Source organism: Mus musculus, chromosome 15 (genome assembly GCF_000001635.26).
Source record: "Mus musculus strain C57BL/6J chromosome 15, GRCm38.p6 C57BL/6J".
Classification (NCBI taxonomy): domain Eukaryota; kingdom Metazoa; phylum Chordata; class Mammalia; order Rodentia; family Muridae; genus Mus; species Mus musculus.
This window is the reverse complement of record NC_000081.6, coordinates 73,376,168-73,390,932: the sequence shown is the minus strand read 5'-3', so window position 1 is coordinate 73,390,932 and position 14,765 is coordinate 73,376,168. Positions and strand designations below refer to the sequence as shown.

At 41.5% G+C, this 14,765-nt stretch overlaps 1 protein-coding gene across 20 annotated transcripts in view; it reads left to right on the top strand.

Annotated features, from left to right (window-relative positions):
* Ptk2 (PTK2 protein tyrosine kinase 2) overlaps positions 1-14,765 on the top strand; it is a 218,719-nt gene that overhangs the window by 32,888 nt on the left and 171,066 nt on the right. The gene's annotated exons all lie outside the window — the stretch shown is intronic.

Sequence of the window (14,765 nt, the reverse complement as noted above, 5' to 3'; positions counted from 1 at the left end):
CAAACTAACTGGCAATCTGTTCTAATCTGGTTCCTTTTCATTTTCTGGCTTGTTCTGTCTTCACCTGCAACCTGTCTCTGTAAAACTGTCCTTTCCCCCACTCCCTATTGCCTTTCTTTCTGGTCTGTTCTCTTTAAGTTGCCTCTCTTTTCTTGTGCTGTTCTTTTGAGTGTTGGGATTATCCTATCTCTGACTCATTCTATCAGATCTTTCTCTGATTAAGCACTTTGTCTGCCCTTCAATTCAATGTCACTTGTTGAAGTTAGTTCTCTCCTTTTCATGTAGGTCTTGAAGATTGAATTTAGGTTATCAGACTTGGGACAAGTGCCATTACCCAGTGAGCTTTATCTTAAGACACCCCAAACATTTGTTTTATCAAACATGGCTACTTCCTTTTACAAACTAACCTTGCTTACATTGTTTGGGATTAGAGGTGTGTACTAAGGACGCATCTGTATTCCAACCAGAGGTATTAAAGGTGTGTGGACTGTCTATATTCCAACTGGATTACACAGACCTAAGTCTTTGGATGTAATCCCTTGCCAGAGCAGCCATGTTGCTGGATTAAAATTCTTCTGCAGGTCTAAGTTCAGGATGCCAAGTTCATATTAAGTGCCAGCCATGGTTCTAATTGCTTTAAGTAGAGACATCAAAAAAAAAAAAAAAAAAAAAAAAAGCCAGGAGTGCCTTGAAGAGAGAAGTAAAGCAGCTGATAAGCTGTGAACCTAAGGAGTACCCCATGTTACGTATGTGAGGGGAGTACAGTGGAGGAAATCATGCTACAGTGTGTAGTTAGAGTTTAAGGTGTACATAGAACGGCTACAATAAGCCTTGCTGCTAAGTGAGTTGTGAGCCGGATGTGGCAGTGATGAACGTAGAACCTAAGTAGATCCACGGTTCTAAGAACGTTGTAGTTGAGTGAACAGCAGTGCAGACAGAATGTGCAGTGTTTGATGGAGCTGGTCATTCTTGTTGAAGTCTGACTCAGCTCATGACACACTACATCCACTGGGATGTTATGAAGGGAATCAGGTGTGTAGCAGAGATGACATGGGCTAGGGAACTAGGAATCAAAGAAGTGGACTTAGGATGTCATGACAGTAGGATTTGTTAGTAGTTTGTGTACAGGTAGGAGATAGGGGGTAGAGTTACATATGAGAGAGACTCATGATGTAGACGTAACCACTACTCAGATGTGTGTGAGGAAGATCAGGTTGAGGAAGCTGCTTTTCTCAGAATGAGTAGCTGACACATGTTAGAGCTGGTAGTGTGTATATGGATTCCAGCTGTCTTTGAGCACATCCTTTATACTATATCACTTTGCCACTAAAGTGGGCAATAGTTTGCTCCTAGCCTTTATTTCCCCAAAGATTTAAAAATAGAGAAAGAGGGGCTGGAGAGATGGCCTGGTAGTTAAGAGCACTGGCTATTCTTTCAGAGGACCCCTGAAGAAGGGGTCTTCTTAGTGGGGGAAAGTAATGGGAGCAAAAGCCTGGGATTGTAGAAATGACTTGTTAGGTTTCACTGAATTAAAAGTCTTGTCTGCTGGGACTTTTACTGGATTGTACATACTATACTGCCTTAATACAGACAGTACCTTGTGGATTTTAAACCAGATTACATGGGAATTAGGCTCACATTATTAAACTGGATGACAGATTTTTTTATTATAGTCCTAAGACTTAAACATAGAGCATATTAGACCACGTGTATCCAAAGGGTAAATTTAAAAGTGTGTTTCATATCTTGTTTCATGAGGAAATCTTTTAAGAATACTTGTCACAGAAGTAATGACTTTGGCCTTGGGGTATCCAAGCCAATTAATTCACTGGGTGTAGGAATCAGAGCTATAGTGCTGCCTCAGTCTTGATTTCCAGGAATTGGATGAATTCTAGGAGAAACTTAGGAAATTGCTTGCTAAAATGCTTTGGAGAGGGCAATTGGGGCATGGGAACATGTCTTTGAGGCATGCAAGAATACCTGTAGAACCCCAGGGAAAACCAGCTTTCAAGGATGAGATGGTGAAAAGCCAGAAGTTGATGAATTGCTTGTTTTTGAAAAGAAGCACTGCTTATATTGAAATGCTGAGACAGATAATTAGAAATAAGGCCTACACATAGTCTTCGCAATTGCAGACACCACAGTGCCTTTCGTGTGAATGCATATAATTCATGGATGGGTGGGGCTTGTATTGAGCTGGGTTTTAAGCTTCCCATTTACACCTAGGTATGTGGAGAACACACATTTCAGTCATGACATTGTGTTTCAAGAATTATGGCTAGAACATTATAGTCACAGCCATTATAGCTGCCATTTGTGTGTTAGGTGAATTATGAACCTTATTTCTTATGTATGTGCCATAGTATTCATGTGTTGGTGTAGTGTTCCTCACTTTCTACCTTGTTTAAATTGTTGTTTCTTCTGACTAGCAGGCTTTTGAGCTTCCTGGGATTCTTGTGTCTTTGCTTCTTGTCCTGAAAGGAGTGTTGGGAGTATAGATGCTTGTGCTACAAATCTGGGTTTAAAAAAAAAAAGATTGATTTTAAATTCTGTGGTGTGTGTACCTGTGGAATGCAGTTATCTGTGGAGGTCAGAGGCATTGGATTCCTTGCAGCTGTAGTTACAAGCTGTTTTGAGTCGCCTGATGTGGGGTAATGGGAACTGAACTTGAGTCTTCTGCAAGAGTTTATCTTCACCAAGTCACTCTCTTGGGTTTTTTGAGATAGTGTCTTCCTATGTCGTCCCGGCTGGCCTTAAACTCACTATGTAGACCATGCTGGCCTCAAATTCACAGAGATCCTTTTGCTTCTGATTCCCTTGTCATAGGATAAAGGTACATACCACCGAGCCATCTCTCTGGGCTGCACACTTGGCTTTGTAAAGGATGATAGTGAGTTCTGGGATTTGAACTCACTGTTTTTTGGAGAGTTTCTCTGTGTAACCCTGACTGTCCTGGAAACTGTCCTGTAAACAAGCTGGCCTTGAACTCATGCTGAGACTAAAGGTGTTTGCCATCACCATACTGCTGAACTCTCTATTTCTTTTCTTTTTCTCTTTTTCTTTTTCTTTTCTTTCCCTTTTGACAGGATTTCTCTGTATAGCCCTAGCTGTCCTGGAACTCACTCTGTAGACCAGGCTGGCCTCAAACTCAGAAATCCACCTGCCTCTGCCTCCCAAGTGCTGGGATCAAAGGCGTGCGCCACCACGCCTAGCCTGAATTCACACTCTTCATGTGCACACAAAGTGCTTCTCTCCAGCTTTTTTTTTTTTTTTTTTTTTTTAAGAATTATTTATTTTATGTATGTGAGTACATTGTAGCTGTCTTTAGACACTCCAGAAGAGGGCATTAGATTCCATTACAGATGGTTGTGAGCCACCATGTGGTTGCTGGGATTTGAACTCAGGACCTTCTCAAGAGCAGTCGGTGCTCTTAACCGCTGAGCCATCTCTCCAGCCCCTCTCCAGCTTTTAAAGTACTGATTTTATGTTTTCATTCATCGATGAGAAACCGAGTCTCAAGTTAAGAAATTTGCAGAGTTCCTTTCCCTACAGCAGTGCCAACTTCTATAATTCTTTTGATTAAAGCTTAATCTTGAGCATACTCAAATGAACAGGTGGTGGTCATGCATTTAACAGATAGGGGAATAGTGCCATCTACCGAGCTACTTCTTCTAATTTGCATTTCCTTTTTAAATGGATTGACTTGTTGAATACATTATCATTTCTATAATGTTTGCAAATAATATCCAGTTTCTTGTTTATACACACACGCTGAGAGTTTATCTTCACCAAATACTTGTAAATGTCAAACATGGTGATATACCCTGCACTCCCAGCATTCTGAGGATGTGATGGGCAGGAGTGACAGTTTGATTGGATTTATAGTCTTTGAGGAAATGTACCTCTGGGTGTGTCTGTGAGAATTTTTACAGCAAGGTCTAACTGAAGAGGGAGAACTCATCCTGAGTATGGATGACACTATCCCTCAGATTGGAGACCCAGAGCACGAAGGAGAAAGCAGTTGAGTCATGTTATTCATCCTTGCCTATATCTTTCCTCCTCCTCCTCTGCCTCCTCTGCCTCCTCTTCCTCCTCCTCTTCCTCCTCCTCTTCTTCTTCCTCTTCCTCCTTCTCTTCATCCTCCTCCTCTTTCTCTTCTTCCTCTTTATCTTCCTCCTCTTCCTCCTCCTCCTCTTTTAAAATTTATTTTTATTTTACGTGTACTGGTGCTTTGCCTGCATATATGTCTGTGTGAGGGTGTTAGATCCCCTGGAACTGGAGTTACAGACAGTTGTGAGCTACTATGTAGATGCTGAAAATTGAACCCAGGTTCTCTAGAAGAGCATCCAGTGATCTTAACTACTGAGCCATCTTTTCAGAATTTTTTTTTAAAGATTTATTTATTATTATATGTAAGTACACTGTATCTATCTTCAGGCACATCAGAAGAGGGTGTCTGGTCTCATGGATAGTTGTGAGCCACATGTGGTTGCTGGGATTTGAACTCAGGACCTTTGGGAGAGCAGTTAGTGCTCTTAATCACTGAGCCATCTCTCCAGCCCCCATAATTTTTGTTTTTTAAAAAAGGGTCTCACTATGTAGTCCTGGCAGGCCTGGAACTCCCTGTGTAGACCAGGCTGTCCTCTAACTCAAAGAGCTCCACCTGTCTCTGCTTCTTAAGCATTGGGATTAAAGTGTTCAATACACTTGGCAGTTGTCCGCATCTTGAGTATGGATTCATTGTGACCAGCTGCTTCATGCTCCTATGCCTGTGCCTTCCTTCTATGATGGACTGTACCCTTACTGTGAGCCATATTAGACCCTTTTTCCCTGAGTTGCTGCCTTTTTTTTAAAAAAGGTTTATTTATTTATTCTATGTAAGTACACTGTAGCTGTCTTCAGACACCCCAGAAGAGGGAGTCAGATCTCGTTACAGATGGTTGTGAGCCACCAAGTGGTTGCTGGGATTTGAACTCAGGACCTTCAGAAGAGCAGTTGGGTGCTCTTACCCGCTGAGCCATCTCACCAGCCCCCTGAGTTGCTGCCTTTTTAAAGAAATAATTTGCCCCTCCTTTTTCAGATTATGAATAATTGCATCATTTCTTCCTTTCCTTTCTTTCCTCTAAATCCTCCCATGTATCTTCCCTTGCTCTTTTTCAAATTTGTGGTCTCTTTAATTTTTGTTGTTTGTATATGTGTGTTCCTAAACACACAGTACAGTCTGTTTAATCTGCACAATGTTTCTTGTAGTTCTGTGTTACCAGGGCTCAGCTTTGGTATTCAACATAACCAGTTGATGTGCTTTTTTCTATTCTATATTCTCAGCATTTCTTAGTTGCCTTTTGAGTTGCTTCTTATAGGTGTCACAATAGTAGAAAAAAATGGTAAGTCACTCAGTTTCACAGTGAATTTAAGGCTGGCCTGGGTTATACATTCTTGTTCAAAGAACAAAACAAATGGCCACAGTGGGGAAGAGTTTCATTTCCTAGAAATGCAGGCTGCATTTCCTAAGATTCTTACTTTCAGGCTGAGAGAAAAGCAGGGATGTGTTCTAGTTTCCTTCTACTTGTTTTTTGCACATTCTACCATATTAGTTATTTGGAGCAAACAGAGTGTTGTACAGTGGCAAGGAGATGCTTTATTGTCAAATTCTATTTCTTTCTTTCTTTCTTTTTTATTTTTATTTTTTATTCTGTATATCCCTGTCTATCCTGGAACTCTGTAGACCAGGCTGGCCTCGAACTCATAGATCCCCCTACCCCTGTCTTCTGAGTGCTGGGTTAAAGGCATATACCACCACCTGGCTTGAACATTTTTTTTTTATTGATAAGCTATTAAAAACATGGTTGGGGGTAGTGAGGTGGTTCAGTAGATACAGGCACTTGTATCTAATGATCCCAGTTTGATCCCTAGAGCTATGTAAAGTTAGAGGGAGGAAAGAACTGCACAAGGTTGTTCTAACCTCCACAAGCTGGTGTGTACACACACGCACAGGATGGTAATAAACAAATAAAAAGTTTTAAATGTAGAACAATTAAAAATCAATTAAAGATGGTGAAAATGGATATATCATCCATTTTGTATGTGTGACAACAATACAGAAAAGGGTATTTCACATTAGTAGCTATCAGAAAAGGCAGATTATAACTTCAGTGAGGCCTGGCTATGTTAGAACTAAACAGGGTGATACTGTCAAGTGACAAATGTGTGGAACAAATGAAACTCTGCTTTACTGTGAGAGACAATTTGATTTGGAAAATGTTTTTTTTTTTTTTTAACAAGTTGGACATAATAATTGTTATATGATTTAGCAGCCCTCTTCCTGGGTGTTTTCCCCAAGGAAGATGAAAACACAGGCTCACACAGAACTCTCCATTGGAGGATTTGTAGCAGCTTGGTTCCTAGTGAGTGGGAACAGTTCAGATGCCCATTCCTTGGAAAATGAGCAGATTTAGTACAGCCCTACAGTGAAACCAACTTAGATACACCAAGTAGTTAACTGATAATGGCAGACAACAGAAGGGATAAATCTACAAATCAAGGAATACCACCGAGTGATGGTGATTCTGTTTAAGACTGATCCCTGGTGCTGGAGAGATGGCTCAACAGTAAGAGTGCTGGCTGCTCTTCCAGAGGTCCTGAGTTCAATTTCCAGCAACCACATAGTGGCTCACAACCATCTGCAGTAGAATCTGATTATGCAGACAGACTACTCATACGCATAAATTATGTAAATAAATATAATAAAAACCCCCCAAAACCTGAACCGTAAGAGCAGATCTGTGGCTGCCTGCTACTGAGGAGAACCTGTAAAAAATGTAGTGAGGGCAATACTTGGGCTTGGGGAGAAGCCTGTGTCTTCAGTGTGTTGCTCTGTAGCACTGGTGTTTGTCAGAAATCATGGAGCTAATTCTACCCAAGAAGCAAGGTTTAAAAAAAGAGAACAATGGCTGGGTGTGGTAGTAGTATACATTATAATCCTAGTATCTGCCACCAAGTCTGACAACCTTGAATTTGATCCCCTAGGTTCACATGGTAGAAGAGAACAAGTTGTCTTCTGATCTCTACACTGACATTACCACGCTCACCTCTACACAATTACCTACCCACACTCACAAACATGAAAAACAAAGAAATAAATGTTTGCTCAGATTTTTAAAAAAATAGGTTAGCTAACTATCAATCAGCAAGCCCCTTCACTCAGCTCCTGAGGTGGCTTGTGTTCTGGAAGTGTGAGTCAGATCACTCCTTTCTCGCTTATCACAGTGTTTCATCACAGCAACAGAAGGCCATTAAACAAAAATCAACAAAAGAAAATGCAAAAGGGAGAATGTTACTTATTACAAATAAGTCAGGTGTTCTGTGATAATGACATGTGAACAAAGTATTTTGATGCAGTTATATGGTGATCTATAGTAGGTACTTGCTGATAGCCTGTTGGACAGTTGGTATTTGGGAACAGAATGTGATGACAGGTTGATCCTACTTTACATGGTTCATTGTAGAATTGCATCAGGGTATTTTCCCCTGGAGATCACTGCATTAATCTTAGTTTTGGAAGGCTAAAGCATGTTTAAGTCTGAAGATTTGACAGTTGCTTCCGTCAAGTGGCAGTCAGTGCAGTTGTCATTGCCTGCAGTTTTAGTGTGGAATAACCACACACATTATTTTGATTCCTGTTGGATTTAGTGTGTTATTGTTGAAATGCACACAGTAAGTTAGTCATCATTTAAAATGTCCTCTAAAATGTTGCATTATGACCTATTTTCATTGAAAGGTTAGCATAAATGCAGAACAGCACAAATACAGAGTCAGGGCGTGGAGTTGGGAGCTGGATTTGGTGGTATACTCTTGTGACTGCACTAGTGAGAGTTGATGGCTGAAGAGTTAATGGTTTGAGGCCAGCCTGGGCTACATGAGACCCTGTCTCAATGCTTCAACACACTTTAGAGAAAAAAGAAAGGAAAAAGGTGAAATATAAATGTAAAGAATGTTTCTTATGTTAGAAAAGTCTTTTAACAGATTTTAAATAAAATGCCTTAAAACATACTGTAGATTGCTTGCCTAACATGCATGAAACCCTGGGATTGATCCCAGTTCTGTGAAACAGATACCAACCTAACTTTCAGTTTTTCTGCCTTCAAGATCCTCTCTGTGAACACCTGGTTTAAATATCAAGCTTTATAGTCTGCGCCTTTTCCTCAGTGTTATTTTAATGCCCTTTTGCTGTGATAAAATATGCCAACAAAAGCAGTTTAGGGCAGAAAGGGTTTCTTTGTCCTATAATTCCAGGTTACAGTGCATTATTGGGCAAGAACTTGGAAGCAGTTAGTCACTTACATTGGAGAGCACTGAATTAATGTATGTATGCTAGTGCCCAACTCACTCTTACAGTGTTTAGAACTCTTTGCCTAGGAATTGTGCTACTCAGAGTGGGCATCTTCCCACCTCAGCTAAGCAATTATGATATTATCCCTTAGACCTGTCCTCAGCACAGCACAATATAGACAGGGCCCCCCACCCCCACCTCCACACTCCCCCATTAAGATTCTTTTCCAAGGTTCAGTTAGCTGCCTCCCTTGTTTTTGGTTTTTAATGTAGTCCTAGCTAGCTTGGAATTCCCTAAGGTAGAACAGACCAGCCTCAAACTGACAAAGATCCTGTTGGCATTCCTTCTAGACTCCACCCAACAGTTATCTGGCTGTAGCCTGGTAGGCCTGGCTTGCTATTGGCTCCTCCTTGCTCTCTGCCCTTTTCCTCTCCCTATCCCCATTTTCACTCCCCCCTCAACCCCCCCCACTTCATGTGTTCCTGTTTTCCCCCTCCCTCCTTCCCTCCCTCCCTCCCTCCCTCCCTCCCTCCCTCCCTCCCTCCCTCCCTCCCTTCCTCCCTCTCTCTCTCTTTCCCTCCCTCTCTCCGTCTTCTCTGTCTCCATTCCCTTCTCAACTCCCCTTCCCATGACTGAAATAAACCCTATTCTATGCTCTACTTGGTACCTCGGGTAAGGGATGCCTTAGCATGGGCCCCGCCTCCCACCTCTACCAAACATGTCCTGGTCTTTTTCTAAAACAGATCCTGATTTCCACCTCCCAAGCTCTGGAATTAAAGACATCTGTCGTTATGCCTGATTCTGGAAGCTTTGTTTTTTTTTTTTTTGGTTTTCCAAGACAAGGGTTTCTCTGTATAGCCCTGGCTGTCCTGGAACTCATTCTGTAGACCAGGCTGGCCTTGAACTCAGAAATCTGCCTGCCTCTGCCTCCCGAGTGCTGGGATTAAAGGCGTGCGCCACCACTGCCTGCCCCCCCCCCTTTTTTTTTAATCTTGAAAACGGTTTTTTCATTTATTGGAGAAGACTCAGGAAGTAAAATAGTAATGCACTTTACCTCAGAGAGTATTTGTTGGCAGCAAGGATGTTTTTATAACACCAATGAAGTAATTGTCAAATAAAAAAAATTCTCATGCTACATGATGATCTCTATTATTATAGGCAGAGTTTTGAGCCTGGAGGGTAGCTACTGGACGTTCCTCTACCTCTGTACTGTAAATTACACAGAAGGAAACCTACTGGGCAGGGCTTTCAGTCTTCCTCAGTTGCCACCCTTTTTTATATGCTGATCTTGGAATCTACTTTACCCTATTTCCTGTTTTGCCTGTCTAAATTGTGGCAGCTGACCTATTCATGTCTCTTAACAGAGGTTCTTCCCTCCATACAGGGTCCTTCCAATTCATCCTTCCTTAGTCTCCTCACTTGGGATAGGTTTCTCTGCATTGTCTTTTTATAGCATTGATAATAAGTTTGAAGGATATAGGTTGTTTTTAGGTTTTTCCCTTATTTTGGGTTTATATGATGTTTTCTGATGATTGAATCAAAGTTTTAGCATTTCTAACAGGCCTGTCATAGAGAAGAGACTGTGTCTTTCTTAGGGTTATGCTGGTACATGGAACAAGTTTTCTCTTTCTGCTTCTGCTTGAGGGCATATGTCAAACAAGATGTTCTCTCTGGAGCTAAAGATACAGCTGTGCTGCCAGCAACAGCCTGAAGAGTTCTTTTTAGAGTCTACAGCTCTTTAAAGTTGAGAGTCTTGACTTCACCACAGGAAAGAATTTCAGGAGAAGTCTAAGACACCCAGGAGCCTTGGTGTGGTCTTCTCAGGAGAGTCACTTCTGGTTTCACAGTAGCCACAGAGATGGTTTTGGTGACCTTTGAAATTACATATCAAAGGGTGACTAAGAATTTTTTTTTTTTTAAAGGAAATGAGATCATACCTGGTTCCTGGGGTGCTCTGGTGCCTTGGGTAGGATTGTACTCAAACTGCAGTTCACTAGGTGTCTTAGTTAGGGTTTTACTGCTGTGAACAGACACCATGACCAAGGCAAGTCTTATAAAAAAACAACATTTAATTGGGGCTAGCTTACAGGTTTAGAGATTCAGTCCATTATGATTAGGGTGTGAGCAGGGCAGCATGCACCAGGCATGGTGCAGGCAGAGTTGAGAGTTCTATATCTTCATTTGAAGGCTGCTAGTGGAAGACTGACTTCCAGGCAACTAGGGTGGGGGTCTTAAGCCCACACCCACAGTGAGACACCTACTCTAACCAGGTCACACCTATTCCAACAAGGCCACACCTTCAAATGGTGCCACTCCCTGGTCTAAGAATATACAAACCATGACACTAGGGTTGGTGGGAAATTAAGGTGTTTTTACTGTAAACAAAATTGCACAGTCTTGTTTGTACGATAATCGTACGATAATCGTATTATTTAGGTTTACAGTTAGCAAAGGAGTAAGGCCAAATTAGAAGTTGGCCTTGTGCTTTGAATGAGTGTGTTCTCTGTAGGCTCAGGTGTGTGAGTTAATACTTGGTCCACAGGTGTTGGTGCTGTTTCAGTAGGATTAGGAGGTGTGAAGTTTCAAAGCCACATACCGTTTCCTAGTTTGCTTTCTTTCTTCAAGTTCAAGATGTGAGCTCTCAACATCTTTGGCTTCTCTGCCACGACAGACTATCCTCCTTGAACCATAAAACTCTTCCTTCTATAAGTTGTCTTGGTCATAGTGTTTTGTCACAGTAACAGGAGTTACTAATGCAGGCTTTAAATATGGTTTATTGCCACTTTATCATTCATATTTGAAACATCTCTTTATAAAAGCAGTGTTAGCTCTGTGTGAGCATCCTTTACAGGAAATCCTGCTAATTGTGCTGGAATTATTGATACTAAGATGACAAGAAATTGAAACAGACTCTGGGGTGAACAGTCCTTTATTTACTAGGATCTGTTTCAGTCCCTGGACAGGTCTGACCCCTAAGATTTGCTAGAACCTTGCCTTAAAACTATTGAAGACAAATAAGGATGGGATATGAACTACCACAGCATCTTTTCACAGTCTACCACTGTGATTTAGATATGGGACTAGGGAGATGGCTCACTGGGTAGAGGTACCTGACACCAAGCCTGACAGTGCCTAGGGACTCACATGATGGGAGGAAATAACCAACAACTGCAGGTTGTTCTGATTTTAACACATGCAAGTGTGCATACATACAACAAGTAAATAAAATGTAATAAGTTAAGAACATAGATTTAGATAGATGCTATTTGTTCCTATGTTTCCCTTGAATTTGTAACAGCTTGTGCTCTGAACATATCCATTATACCACCAGATGCTTAACCTGCCGTCCTGAAGTTCAGAGCAGGGCAAGATGCCCAGGCAAGGGCGTATAGAATCATGGCACATGCCAGATGCTATGAGAATTTTCAAGAAGAAATTCTGAAGTATTGGCTTGCCTTGGGTGTCTTTTCATTGTTTCAAAATAATTTTTAAAAATGATTTTGTCCACTATTTGTAGGCAGTTCAATAAGAAAGAATAAGAAAGGCAACAGAGTTCCTTCAGAGGCTTGTGACTCTAGGTCCTATGAACCAGAAATATATGGTTCTAAACCATCCCCAAAGCCCTATTTTTTTTTCTTCCATGATTTGAGGGCCATGTCCCTCATTCTGGGAAGACATGGCCACAGGTACATCTTGGCAGCTATGACAGTAGGAGTTTATTCAGCTCAGCAGCCTTTTTCCTTTTTCTCTATTTTATTCATTAAGGCTCCAACCCATAGGATGGATATGAGAGGAGTTGGGGAGGTGAAAAAACATATATTACATGAAAAATATATTACTGGTCAAAATATATTACATGAAAAAATTTTAATTAAAAAAGCTGGACCAAATTAAGCATAGCTTTTGTAGAGCTCATTCTTAAGCAGGAGCAGATTTGAGCCTCCAGAAGATCTTCTTATCAGTACAGTTTGAAGGTGCTAATCTAAGTCATGACCAAAGCCAGCAGGAAAAAGAAGTGTCTTCTTAGAGAGGGGGAGGTAATGAGAAAAGGCTGTTTTTAGAAGTGAAGTTTACATGCAGAAAATAGAAATAAGCTTGGAGCAGATCAGAACTGTACCAGCATTGTAGCAGACTTGACAGAAGATACTTCAGATAAATCCTGGTATTTTAAAACTAATCATCACAGGAGGTTGGGCTACGTCCTTGATGATTTTAGTGACATGTTACCTGCTATGCTTGACTATATTTTATTGTATTTTAAAGAAGATTATAACAAAACATTCTTAGACTGGTAATTTCTGTAGTGATTGAAGTTTCTTTTAGAATTGTACTTATATCTTTCTTAGTTAAATAGAACTTTGTTTCCATATAACAAGTTTATTTTATTTTTTAGAGTGTGTGTGTGTGTGTGTGTGTGTGTTGGGAGCCGCCCCCACATTCGCCGTCACAAGATGGCGCTGACATCCTGTGTTCTAAGTGGTAAACAAATAATCTGCGCATGTGCCAAGGGTATTTTATGACTACTTGTACTCTGCCTTTCCCGTGAACGTCAGCTCGGCCATGGGCTGCAGCCAATCAGGGAGTGATGCGTCCTAGGCGAAATATAACGCTCCTAAAAAAGGGGACGGGTTTTCCGCCATTTCTCTCTCGCTGGCATCTCTCTGGCTCTGCGCGCCCTGCGCTCGCTCGCTGCCTAAAGATGTAAACAATAGAGCGCGCGCGCCGGAGCTCTGGCTCCTAAAGATGTAATAGAAGGGGCTTTTCGCTTTTGGGGCTGGGGGTTTTTGCACTCCTGCTCCTGAAGATGTAAGCAATAAAGTTTTGCCGCAGAAGATTCTGGTCTGTTGTGTTCTTCCTGGCCGGGCGTGAGAACGCTATTAAGAATTGGTGCCGAAACCCGGGACGAGAAATTCCGGGACGAGAAAAAATCCGGGAAGAAAAAACCCGGGAGGAAACTCGGGACGGGAGTTTCACCGGCGCAAGGAAGATCCCTCATTCCAGAACCAGAACTGCGGGTCGCGGTAATAAAGGTTCCCGTAAAGCAGACTGTTAAGAAAGATTCAACTGCATGAATTCAGAACTTTTCAGCTGGGGAACGGCGGTAACCCGTAAGTATAGCTTTACGAGGTACGCCTGGCCTTGAACTTTCTAAGGAAATTCAAGACAGTCTATCAGAAGTAAAGTGGAAAATAGCTTTATAAGGTATGTTTGGCCTTGAACTTTCTCTAGTGTTAGAAGCCCTTTTGTTCCTTTTCACATGTTATCAAGTGGTTAAGGCAGGGCGGATTCTGGATGAAGTTCAGGACAATCTATCAGAAGTAAAGCGGGGAGAGAGAATAGGAGCAAAGAAAAAATATGGTTCACAAAATAAGTATACAGGCCTTTCCAAGGGTCTTGAACCTGAGGAAAAGTTTAGGTCAGGTAAGAATACCTGGGGAGAGATTAGAAGGAAGGAGAAGGAAAAAGAAAAGAAAAAAGATCAATTAGAGAAGCCAGTTCTTAGTAGTTCTGAATCAGATGAAAAGGCTATTAGGGCCTGGAAGGCGCTCTCCCGAGCAGGTGAAGCCACTGGACAATAATGACAGAGGCAGGCTCTTGCAGCCTACAAGGTCTTATTGTCCACCCTGGAGTTGTAGATCAGGATTGTAAAGGGGAACTTCAGGTTCTCTGTTCTTGTCCTCAAGTTGTCTTTTCTATATCACAAGGGGACAGAATAGCTCAACTAATAATTTTGCCAAGCCTACATGGCTGTTTTTTCTTCCTCTGGTATTCCTAGAGCTGCAAGAGGGATTAGTTCTACTGAAAATGATTCTGATTACTTAATAATGCCTTTAGATTGTTGTCAAATTTTATCTACTCACGTAGGGGTAAACCCTCGTGGCGTCAGGCCATTACAGGTCTGACAAATGGATGTCACGCATATTTCCTCCTTTGAGAGAAATCAATATTTACATGTTTAGATAAAAAGAGATCACCTCCATACCTTAAATGATTTTCAAAAGCTGTTGGGAGATATTAATTGGCTCAGACCTTTTTTAAAGATTCCTTCTGCTGAGTTAAGGCCTTTGTTTGGTATTTTAGAAGGAGATCCTCATATCTCCTCCCCTAGGACTCTTACTCTAGCTGCTAACCAGGCCTTACAAAAGGTGGAAAAAGCCTTACAGAATGCACAATTACAACGTATTGAGGATTCGCAGCCTTTCAGTTTGTGTGTCTTTAAGACAGCACAATTGCCAACCGCAGTTTTGTGGCAGAATGGGCCATTGTTGTGGATCCATCCAAACGTATCCCCAGCTAAAATAATAGATTGGTATCCTGATGCAATTGCACAGCTTGCCCTTAGAGGCCTAAAAGCAGCAATCACCCACTTTGGGCGAAGTCCATATCTTTTAATTGTACCTTATACCGCTGCACAGGTTCAAACCTTGGCAGCCAC